General features: G+C 37.9%; 1 pseudogene; it reads right to left on the bottom strand.

The window, feature by feature from the left end:
• Window positions 1-3334: 3334 nt before the first annotated feature.
• Window positions 3335-3435, bottom strand: LOC142862275 (uncharacterized; annotated as a pseudogene).
• Between the last annotated feature and the right edge of the window lie 8393 nt (window positions 3436-11828).

The following is an 11828-nucleotide window of genomic DNA, read 5'->3' as shown; positions in this document are numbered from 1 at the left end:
TCTTGTCCTTGGACCTCAGCCCTTGGCAACCCTGATCCTTTTACTGTCTCCATAGTTGTGCCTTTTATAGCACGTCATACAGTAGGAATCACACAGTATGTAGCCTTTTCAGGTTGGCTTCTTTCACTTAGTAATATGTGTTTAAAGTTCCTTCATGTCTTTTCATGGCCTGACACAGTTCATTTCTTTTTAGCACTAAATAACATTCTATTGAATAAATAAGATGCACCACAGCTTATCAATCCATTCACCTACAGAAAGACATCTTGGTTACCTCGATGCTTTGACAATAATGAATAAAGCTGCTATAAACATTTGTGTGCAGGGTTTTGTGTGGACATAAGTTTTCAACTCAATTTGATAAATAGCAAAAAGCACAATTGCTGGATCATATGGTAAGAATATGTTTAGTTTTGTAAGAAACTCACAAACTGTCTTTCAAGGTGGCTGTACCATTTTGCATTCCCACTAGCAATGAATGAGAGTTCATGCTCCATATCCTTGCCAACATTTGGTGTTGCAAGTGTTTTGGATTTGGGCCATTCTAATAGGTATTAATGTTATCTCATTATTGTTTTAATTTGTAATTACCTAATGACATATGAAGTTGAGCGTCTTTTCTTCCGCTTATTTCACATCTGCATAACTTCTCTGATGAGGTGTCTGTTCAGGTCTTTTGCTCACTTTTTAATTGGAGTGTTTGTTTTCTTATTGTGGAGTTTTAAGTGTTCTTTGTATATTTTGGATGAGTCCTTTATCAGATATGTCTTTTCCAAATATTTCCCTCCAGTCTGTAGTTTATCTTCTCATTCTTTTAACAGTATCTACAGTGTCTTTTACGGAGCAGAAGTTTTTAATTTTAACGAAGTCCAGCGTATTAATTCTTCCTTTCATGGATCATGCCTTTGGTGTTTTATCTAAAAAGTCATCACTATACTCAAGGTAATCTAGGTTTTCTCTGATGTTATCTTCTATGAGTTCAATATACATAGTTTTGCATTTTACATTTAGATCTATGGTCTATTTTGAGTTAATTTTTGTTAAGGGTGTAAAGTCTGTGTCTAGATTCATTTATTGCATGTTGATTTCCACTTGTTCTAGCACCATTTGTTGAAAAGATTATTTTTGATTCATTTTATTGCCCTTATTTCTTTATCAAACATCAGTGAACCATATTTTTGTGGATTTGTTTCTGGGCTCTCTATTCTGTTCCATTGATCCATTTGTCTATTATTCTGCCAATATCACACTGTCTTGATTACTATAGTTTGATGGTAAGTCTTGAAGTTGCATAGTGCCAGTCCTCTGACTTTGTTCTTCTCTTTCAATGTTTTGTTGGCTAGTCTGGGTCTTTTGCCTCTCCATAGAAAATTTAGTATCAGTTTGTCAATATCCACAAAATAAGTTGCTGGGAATTTTATTGGGATTGCATTGACTCTATGGATTGACCTTGGGAGAACTGACATCCTGACAATATTGAGTCTTCCTACCCATGAACACGGAATATCTCTCCATTTATGTAGTTCTTCTTTTATTTCTGTCATCAGGGTTTTGTGGTTTTCCTCATATAGGTATTGTACATATTTGTTAGACTTATACCTAAGTATTTCATTTTGAGAGGTTCTAATGTAAATGGTATTGTATGTTATTGTGTCTTTACTTTCAAATTCTACTTGTTCATTGCTGATATATAGAAAAGCAATTTACTTTTGTAAATTAACCTTGTATCTTGCAACTTGCTATAATCACTTATTATTTCCAAGATTTTTTTTCAATTATTTTGGGTTTTCTACATAGACAATCATACCATCTCCAGCAAAGAAAGTTTTATTTCTTCCTTCCCAATTGTACACCTTTTAATTTTTTTCTTGCCTTATTGCATTAGCTAGGACTTCCAGTATGATGTTGGAATGAAGTGGTGAGTGGGACATCCTTGCTTTGTTCCTAATCTTAGTGAGAAAGCTTATAGTTTCTCACCATTAAGTATAATGCTATCTCCAGGGTTTTTTGTAGATGTTCTATATCAAGTTGAGAAAGTTTTTCTCTGTTGCTGGTTTGCTGAGAGTTTTTATCATAATTGGTATGGGATTTGTCAAATGCTTTTTCTGTATCTATCAATATGATCATGTGCTTTTTCTTCTTTAGCCTGTTGATTTGATGAATTAGATTACATTAATTGATTTTCAAATGTTGAACCAGCCTTGCAAACCTGGGATAAATCCCACTTGATTGTGGCATGTAATTGTTTTTATATATTGTTGGATTTGATTTGCTAATCTTTTGTTGAGTATTTTTATGTTTATTTTCATAGAAGATATTGGTCTGTAGTTTTCTTTTCTGGTAATATCTTTGTCCAGTTTTGGTATTAGGACAATGATGGCCTCATAGAATGAAGTAGTAAGTATTCACTCTGTTTCTATCTTCTGGAAGAGATTGTAGAGAATATGTATAATTTCTTCCTTAAATGTTTGGTAGAATTTGCCAGTGAACCCATCTGGGCTTCATTCTTTCTGTTTTGGAAGGTCATTAAATATTGATTCAATTTCTTTAATAGATATAATTCTATTCAAATTGCTTATTTATTCTCTTTTGAGTTTTGGCAGATCATGCCTTTCAAGGAAGTGGTTCATTCCACCTAGGTTATCAATTTTTGGGCTTAGAGTTGTTCATAATATTCCTTTATTATCCTTTTAATGTCTATGAGATCTGTAGTCATGTCCCTTCTCTCATTACTGATATTAATAATTTGTGTTTTCCCTCTTTTTTTCTTAGCCTGGCTAGAGGCTTATCGATTTTATTGATCTTTATGAAGAACCAGCTTTTGTTAATTTTCTCTATTGATTTCTTTTTTTTAATTCCATAGATTTCTGCTCTCATTTTTATTATTTTTCTTCTTCTGCTTACTTTGGAATTAATTTGCTTCTTTTTTCTAGTTTCCTAAGATGGAAGGAAGGGTTACTGATTTTAGACTTTTCTTCTTTTCTAATATATACACTCAATGCTATAAATTTCTGTCCAAGCAATGCTTTCACTGAATTCCACAAATTTTGATAAGTTGTATATTTATTTTCATTTAGTTCAAAATATTTTTAAATTTCTCTTGAGATTTCCTCTTTGACCCATGTGCTATTTAGAAGTGTATTGTTTTTGTTTTTTTTTTATTTTTTACACTGCTGACACTAGCAATAGAAGTGTATTGTTTAATCTTTAAGTATTTGGGGATTTTCCAGGTATCTTTCCGTTATTGATTTCTAGTTTAATTCCATTGTGGTCTGACAGCAGCCATTGTATGATTTCTATTCTTTTTTTAAATTGTTTTAATTTTTCATTTTTTAAAAATATGGAATGTTTCACAAATTTGCATGTCATCATTGATGGATCCATGCTAATCATCTCTGTATCATTCCAATTTTAGCTTATGTGCTGCCAAAGCAAGCATATGATTTCTATTCTTTTAAATTTATTAAGATGTGTTTTTGTTTTGTTTTCTTTTGTTTTGTGACAAAGTCTCACTTTTGTGCCCTGGCTAGAGTGCTGTGGCGTCAGCCTAGCTCACAGCAACCTCAAAGTCCTGGGCTCAAGTAGTCCTTCTGCCTCAGCCTCCCAGGTAGCTGGGACTACAGGCACGTGCCACCATGCCTGGCTACTTTTTCTATATATTTTTAGTTGGCCAATGAATTTCTTTCTATTGTTGGTATAGACAGGTTCTCACTCTTGCTCAGGCTGGTTTCGAACTCCTGACCTTGAGCAATCCTCCCACCTCGGCCTTCCAGAGTGCTAGGATTACAGGCATGAGCCAACAGGCCGGCCTATTTTTGGTCTGTTGCTTTCTATTCATTATCCTTGTGCTTTATTCTTATTTTTGTTTTCCACTCTTTTTCTGCCTTTTGTGGTTTTAATTGAGCATTTTATATGGTTCTATTTTCTCTCCTTTCTTAGTTTATTAATTATACTTCTTTTTTTTATCAAGTCGTCAGACTGGATATACTTCTTTTTTTAGTGGTTGTTCTAGAGTTCTCTATATACATGTATGACTAGTTTATGTCCACTTTCAAATAACACTATGCCACTTTACAAGTGTCTTAGTAGCACAAGTGTCTTATAATAACAAAATAATCCCAAATGCTCCCTCCCATCCCTGTATCGTTGCTGTCACTCATTTCAATTATACATAAGCATACACACACACATGCATGCATACATAATTGAACATCATTATTGCTATTGTTGTTTTGAACAAACCATTATTTTTTAGATCAATTAAGAAAAATAAAAATTTTTATTTCACCTTCACTTATTTCTTCTCTGATGCTCTTCCTTTCTTCAAGTAGGTTCAAGTTTCTGACCTATTTAAGTTTCCTTCTCTCTGAAGAACTTCTTTTAAAGTTTTTTGCTAGGCAAGTCCATTGGGAACAAATTTTCCCAATTTTTGTTTATTGGAGAATTTTTATTTGTTTTTCACTGTTTTTTTTTTTTTTTTTGAGACCGAGTCTCACTTTGTTGCCCAGGCTATAGTAAGTGCCGTGGCATCAGCCTAGCTCACAGAAACCTCAAAATTCTGGGCTCAAGTGATCCTCCTGCCTCAGCCCCCCAAGTAGTTGGGACTACAGGCTTGAGCCATCAGGCCCAGCTAATTTTTTGTTTCTATTTTAGTTGACTAGCTAATTTTTTTTCTATTTTTAGTAGAGACGAGGTCTTGCTCTTGCTCTGGCTGGTCTTGAACTCCTGAGCTCAAGTAATCCTCCTGCCTCTGCCTCCCAGAGTACTAGGATTACAGGCACAAAGGCCTATTTTTCTTCACTTTTAAAGGATAATTTCACTGGGTACAGAATTCTAGGTTGATGGTTTTTCTCTCTCAACACTTTAAACAGTTATGCATCAGTTAACTACAGGGATGCTTTCTGAGAAACAAGTTATTAGGTGACTCGTTTCTCAGGTGATTTCATTAGGCGATTTCATCACCTAATTCAATCATTAGGTGATTTCATCATTGGAGAATATCATTGAGTGTACTTACACTAACCTGAATGGTAGCCTACTACACACTTAGGCTGTGTGGTGTAGCCTATTGCTACTAGGCTACAAACCTGTACAGCATGTTACTATACTGATTATTTTAGGCAATTGTAACACAACACTAAGTATTTGTGTATCTAAACATAGAAAAGGTACAGTAAAAATACAGTATTATAATCTTATGGGACCACCATTATATACATGGTCCATCATTGACTAAAACATTGTTATGCAGCACATGACTTTATCTTACTCCACTCTCTTATTGCTTGCATGGTTTCTGAGAAGTCAGATGTAATTATTATCTTTGCTCCTCTATAGTAAGGTAGTTTTCCCTCTGGTTTCTTCCAAGATTTTTGCTTTATCTTTGATTTTCTGCACTTTGAATATGATATGCTTAGCTGTAGTTTTTTTGTGTGCATTTATTCTATCTGGTGTTATATGATCCTTTCTGGATCTGTAGTTTAGTGTCTGACTTTATTCCGGGGAAATTCTCGTCATTATTGCTTCAAATATTTCTTCTGGTCCTTTATTTCTTCTCCTTCTGGTATTCCCATGATATGTATGTTACACTCTTTGTAGTTGTCCTAGAGTTCTTAGATATTCCATTCATGGTTGCTGGGTTTTTCCCTCCCTGGTCTTCTTTCTCTTTTACCTTCTCTTTTGTAAGTTTCTATTGACGTGTCTTCAAGCGCATTCTCTCCTCAGCTATGTCCAGCCCACTAATGAGCCTATCAAAGGCATTCGTCATTTCTGTTACAGTGTTTTTGACCTCTAGAATTTCTTTTTGAGCCTTAGAATTTCCATCTATCTGCCAACATTTTCTGTGCTTACATATTGTTTGTTTTATCCATTGGAGTCCTTAGCATATTAATCATAGGTACTTAAAATTCTTGGCCTGATAATTCCAACATTCCTGCCATATCTGGGTCTGGTTCTAAAGCTTACTCTGTCTCTTTGAACTGCATTGTCTTTTAGTATGCCTTGTAAATGTTTCTGATAGCCAAACATGATGCAGTAGGTGAAAGAAACTGCAATTTCTTTAGCAATGTGGTCTTCAGTAATGTGGCAGTAGAGTGTGGGGTAGGTAAGGTGCTCTCTAGTCCTATAATTAAGACTCAATCTTTTAATGAGCCTGCAACTCTGGACTATGAACTTCACAAGTGCTTCTCAGTCCTATCCTCCCCCACCTTTATGTGGGACGGGATGGCTGGGGTGGGCTGGACTTTGGTATTTCTAGTCCTTCAAGCTGGTTAGGCTCTGAAAACAAAACCCCAATAGTTTAGGCTCTGGTAAAATTGTGTCTCTTGAGGGCAGGCCTTGTTAAGAAGAACAAAACACTGTGGCATATTTCTTTCTTTTTTTTTTTTTAGATTTAGAGATGGGGTCTGACTGTGCTCAGGCTGGTGTCAAACCCCTGAAGCAGCAGCTATCCACTCGCCTCGGCCTCCCAGAAAGCTAGGACGACAGGCGTGAGCCACCACGCCCGGCCACTGTGGCATACTTCAAAATGATTCTTTTTCTCCTCCCCCTGCCAGAAGCAAGAGGGGATTTTTCTATGATACTCACCATGAGAATCTGGTCAGCCCCTTGGAGGTGAGGAAAACTCACAAAAGTGTGGTGTGGGCCCCCCACCCCCACTAGGTCCCCTGGAATTTTTTTCTTAGCAAGGTCTGCCACTTTAGAACTCCCTGGGATTTTTAACTCTTAAATTTGAGCCCCTAATAACTAGTCAATTATAGTTCAGGTCTTTCCCCCTCCTCTCCCTGGCAATGGTTCCCATGAAGGTTTCTGCTCTGGTAAGTTATGATTTTCCATATCCACCTGTCTATCTCTCCAATTTTGAGGGAAGCAGTTTGCTCTGTGATAGATCCAAGAAGAAGCTGTGGATTTTTCAGTTGGTTCAGCTTTTCACTTGCTGATGGAGTGACAGTTTTCCAGCTTCTTATATGCCAAACTGGAATCTTCATCTTCAATCTTCATTATCTTTTGTTTTCTTTCCTTTTTTTGAGACACAGTCTCACTCTGTTGCCTGGGCTAGAGTGCCATGGCATCAGCCTAGCTCACAGCAACCTCAAACTCCTGGGCTCAAGCAATCCTCCTGCCTCAGCCTCCCAAGTAGCTGGGACTACAGGCGCTTGCTACCATGACCAGTTAATTTTTTGTTTCTATTTTTAGTTGTCCGGCTAATATTTTTTACTTTTAGTAGAGACAGGGTCTTACTTAGGCTGGTCTCAAACTCCTGCTTTCAAGCAATCCTCCCACCTTGGCCTCCGAGAGTGCTAGAATTACAGGCATGAGCCACCAGGCCCAGCCATCTTTCTTTCTCTCTTAACAGTCAGTGTCTCCACCTAGTGCAGTGGCTCACGCCTGTAATCCTCACACTTTGGAAGGCCAAGGCAGGAGGATCCCATAAGCCCAGGAGTTTGAGACCAGCCTGGGAAACATAGTGAGACCCTGTGTCTTAAAAAAATAGAAAATTAGCCCAGTATGGTAGCTCACACCTATAGTCCCAGCTACTGGAGAGGCTGAGGTAGAAGGATCCCTTGAGCCCAGGAATTCAAGGCTGGAGTGCAGTGGCAGTTCACAGCTATGATCATGCCATTGCACTCCAGCCTGGGCAAGACCTAGTCTCAAAACAAACAAACAAACAAACAAACCTGTAAAGTCAAAGTCTCTGTCACCCAGGCTGGCCTTGAACTCTTGAGCTCAAACAATTCTCCCACTTCAGCCTCCCAAGTAGCTGGGACTATAGGTGCATGCCATTGTCCCCGATTTCTTCATTTTATAAAGGACATTTTCACTTGTTCTAGTTTGCCAGTTATTTTACAGCACTTCAAATATATTATTTCATTGTCTGCTGGTTTTCATCATTTCTGAGGAATTATTAGGTGCCAGTCTTATATCTTAAAGATAGCATATAGCTGGGTCTTGTATTTTGTTTTGTTTTATCCAGTCTGACAATCTCCACCTCAGAACGTTTAGATAATCTATTTAAAAAAAATTCAGAGTATTATGGGGGTACAGACGCTTTGTTTACAAAAATTGCCTTTGTACCCCCCAAGTCAGAGCTACAAGTGTGCCCATCCCCCCGACAGTGCACATGGCACCTCATCGATAATTTACTTTTGATGTAATTATCAACATGGTAAGGTTTAAATCTATCATCTTGCTATTTGTTTTCTATTAGTCCCATGTATTCTTTATTTCTTTTTTTCTCTTTTCCTGCCTTCTTTTGAATTAATTGATTATTTAAAAATATTTATTTTATCTTTACTAATATCTCATTATACTGCTTTCAAAAAAATTTTTTTTTTTAGACAGAGTCTCGCTTTGTTGCCCAGGCTAGAGTGAGTGCCGTGGCATTGGCCTAGCTCACAGCAACCTCAAACTCCTGGGCTCAAGTAATCCTTCTGTCTCAGCCTCCCGAGGAGCTGGGACTACAGGCATGCACCACCATGCCCGGCTAATTTTTTCTATATACATTTTAGTTGGCCAATTAATTTCTTTCTATTTATAGTAGAGACGGGGTCTCGCTCTTGCTCAAGCTGGTTTTGAACTCCTGACCTTGAGCAATCCACCCGCCTTGGCCTCCCAGAGTGCTAGGATTACAGGTGTGAGCCACTGTGCCCAGCCCCAAAATTTTTTAATGGTAGTTCTAGGACAATGATCAGCATATGGCCCATGGCCTGTTTTTATGGCCCATGAGCTATGAATGTTGTTTTTTTGTTTTATTTTGCTTTGTTTTTGAGACAGAGTCTTACTCTGTTCCCCAGGCTAGAGTGCCGTGGCATCAGCCTGGCTCACAGCAACCTCCAACTCCTGGGCCCAAGCGATCCTCCTGCCTCAGCCTCCCAAGTAGCTGGGACTACAGGCATGCGCTACCATGCCTAGCTAATTTTTTCTATATATTTTTAGTTGGCCAATTAATTCCTTTCTATTTTTAGTAGAGACGGGGTTTCACTCTTGCTCAGGCTGGTTTCGAACTCCTGACCTTGAGCGATTCACCCGCCTCGGCCTCCCAGAGTGCTAGGATTACAGGAGTGAGCCACCACGCCCGGCCAAATGTTGTTTTTTTTAGTAATAAACTTTACTTTTAGAACAATTTTATATTTACAAAAAATCATAAAGATAGTATACATTTTCATATGTCCCATGTCCAATTTTTCCTATTATTAGCATCTTACATTAGTATTCTCCATTTGTTACAATTTATGGACCAATACTGATATTAATACATTATTATTGACTAAAGTCCATACTGCATTCAGATTTCCTTAGTATTTTTTTTTCTTTAAATATAAGATGGAATATATCTTTTAACTGAGGTAAAATACACTTAACATAAAATTTACCATCTTAACTATTTTTAAGTATAGAGTACAGTAGGTTAAGTATACTCACATCATTGTGAAAAGTTCTCCAGAACTTTTTTATCTTGCAAAATGGAAACTCTATACTCATTAAACAACTCCCTATTTTCTCCTGCCTTTAGCTCCTGGCAACCATCATTCTACTTTCTATTTCTCTAGATATTCTCGGTACCTCATATAGTGGAATCATACAGTGTTTATGGTTTTGTGACTAGTTAATGTTACTTAGCATGACTTTAAGGTTAATCCATGTTGTAGCATGTGTCAGAATTTCCTTCTTTTTTAAGCTGACTAACATTCCATTGTATGTGCATGTCACATTTTGTTTACCCACTCATCTGTCAATGGGTGCTTGGGAGATTTCCTTAGTTTTTACCTAATGTACTTTTTCTAATACAGAATCCCATCCAAGAGAGCACATTAATTTAGTCATCGTGTCTGTCTAGACTTCTCTAGGCTATCATAGCTTCTCAGACGTCCTCCCTCCCTCCCTGCCCCCTCCCTCCCTGTCTCCCTCCCTCCTTCCTTCTTTCCTTCCTCTCTCCCTCCCTCCCTCCCTCTTTCCTTCCTTCCTCTTTCCTTCCCTCTCTCCTTCCTTCCTTCCTCCTTCCCTCCTTCCTTCTTTCTTTCCTTCCTTCCTTCCTTTCTTTCTTTTCTTCTTTCTTTCTGACAGTTTTGAGGCATACTGCTCAGATATTTTGTAGACTGTCCCTCTATTGGGATTTGTCTAATGTTTTTCTCATAATCAAACTGGGGTTGGTTTTTTTAAAGGAAGACTACAGAGGTGAAAGTGACATTTGCTCACAGTACATCCTATAACCTGACTTATCATTGTTGACATTGATCTAGGTCATCTGTCTGAGGTCAGTGTTTGTCAGGTTTCTCTAAAGTTACTCGTTTTCCTCCCTTCCCATACTGTACCCTGTGGAAGGAAGTCAGTCTGCCAGCCCACATGTAAGGAGCAGGGAGTCATATTCTGCTGCTGGAGGGCAGAGTATCTACATAAATTATTTGGAATTCTTCTGCCTGGGAGATTTGTTATTAATAAAAATAGTTTTTACATTTTTTAAAAATTGAAATGATTCGGCCGGGCGCGGTGGCTCACGCCTATAATTCTAGCACTCTAGGAGGCCGAGCCGGGCGGATTGCTCGAGGTCAGGAGTTCGAAACCGGCCTGAGCAAGAGCGAGACCCGTCTCTACTATAAATAGAAAGAAATTAATTGGCCAACTGATATATATAGAAAAAGTTAGCCGGGCATGGTGGCGCATGCCTGTAGTCCCAGCTACTCGGGAGGCTGAGGCAGGAGGATTGCTTGAGCCCAGGAGTTTGAGGTTGCTGTGAGCTAGGCTGACGCCATGGCACTCACTCTAGCCTGGGCAACAAAGCGAGACTCTGTCTCAAAAAAAAAAAAAAAATTGAAATGATTCAAAAGAAGAATATTTTTTGATATATGAAAATCGTATAAAATCCAAGTTTCGGCACTCTGGGAGGCCGAGCCGGGCGGATTGTTTGAGCTCAGGAGTTTGAGACCAGCCAGCCTGAGCAAGAGCGAGACCCTATCTCCACTAAAAATAGAAAGAAATTAATTGGTCAACTAAAAATATATAGAAAAAATTAGCCGGGCATGGTGGCGCATGCCTGTAGTCCCAGCTACTCAGGAGGCTGAGGCAGAAGGATTGCTTGAGCCCAGGAGTTTGAGGTTGCTGTGAGCTAGGCTGACGCCACGGCACTCTAGCCCGACCAAGAGAGTGAGACTCTGTCTCAAAAAAAAAAAAAAAAGATTTATTGGGACGCAGCCATGTTCACTAGTTCATGTATTGTCTATAGCTGCTTCATCCTACAACAGTGGAGCTAATCAGTTGCACAGAGACTCTGTGGCTTTCGATGGCTGAAATATTTCCTATCTGGTCCTCTACAGAAAAAGTTTGCCATCCCCCTCTCTAGGGTTTATAACATGCATCTTTAATTTTCACAATTTTCCTCCAAATAACTTTATGTCACTTCACTTAAAAGTTAGAAACTTAAAATAGTATATTTCCACTTTCCCCTCTCTTGCTTTGTGCCATTGTTTTCATATTAATATATTTTATTTCTATATATGTTATAAACTCCATGATACATTGTTATTCTTTTTTCTAGTCAATTATCTTTTAAACAAAATTTTAAATAAGAAAAATATATTTTATAATTATCCACATATTTTCCATTTCTAGTTCTATGTATTCCTTTGTGTAGATCCAAGTTTCCATCTGGTGTCATGTTCCTTCTGCCTGGAAAACTTTTAACATTTCTTATAGTGCAGGTCAACTGATGGTGAAGTCTCTCACTTTTTATAGTGTGAATAGTCTTTATTTCATCTCTATTTTAAAGATATTTTCATTTGTTTTAAAGATCCAGGTTGATAGTACTTTTTTCTCCTAACCCAATAACTGAAAAA

Source organism: Microcebus murinus, chromosome 18 (genome assembly GCF_040939455.1).
Source record: "Microcebus murinus isolate Inina chromosome 18, M.murinus_Inina_mat1.0, whole genome shotgun sequence".
NCBI lineage: Eukaryota > Metazoa > Chordata > Mammalia > Primates > Cheirogaleidae > Microcebus > Microcebus murinus.
Note: the sequence above shows the minus strand (reverse complement) of the source record. Positions and strands in the feature narration are given on the sequence as shown.